Here is a 419-nt window from a genome sequence, read left to right as displayed (position 1 = left end):
TATACGCTTGCATCTCGGCATTTAACCTTATTTGCCTTAAGAGTGGCTACGACACGTTGGCATATGTAGTAAGGTCTTCGGTGACGCTACATAACCTTCCGCAGCCCTTTAGAGTGCGCTTGCACGTTGGGCTAATGTCTCCAGAGTGTCCGAGGACACGTTGACATCGGTGTTACGAAGTGAACGGTAACTCCAAGGATCTCCAACCTTCTCAATACTATCGAGGATTGAGAGAAGGCTTCGCGCGACCATTTCGGATTACCTTGACATCTCCACTGCGGTGGACGTCTCTCTTCGCGACATCTCAGTATTGCGCATACTGACTATTATCGCCGACAGAACCTACTGTTGGGATCACGACTCCGCGCGAGTCGTCCTTGTCATCAAGGACTTAGTCGCTGCCAGGGACGCAGCATATA

This window comes from Odontomachus brunneus, unplaced genomic scaffold, assembly GCF_010583005.1.
Source record: "Odontomachus brunneus isolate Ranch 3 - 2012 unplaced genomic scaffold, Obru_v1 Obru_scaffold_344, whole genome shotgun sequence".
NCBI classification, from domain to species: domain Eukaryota; kingdom Metazoa; phylum Arthropoda; class Insecta; order Hymenoptera; family Formicidae; genus Odontomachus; species Odontomachus brunneus.
Note: the sequence above shows the minus strand (reverse complement) of the source record.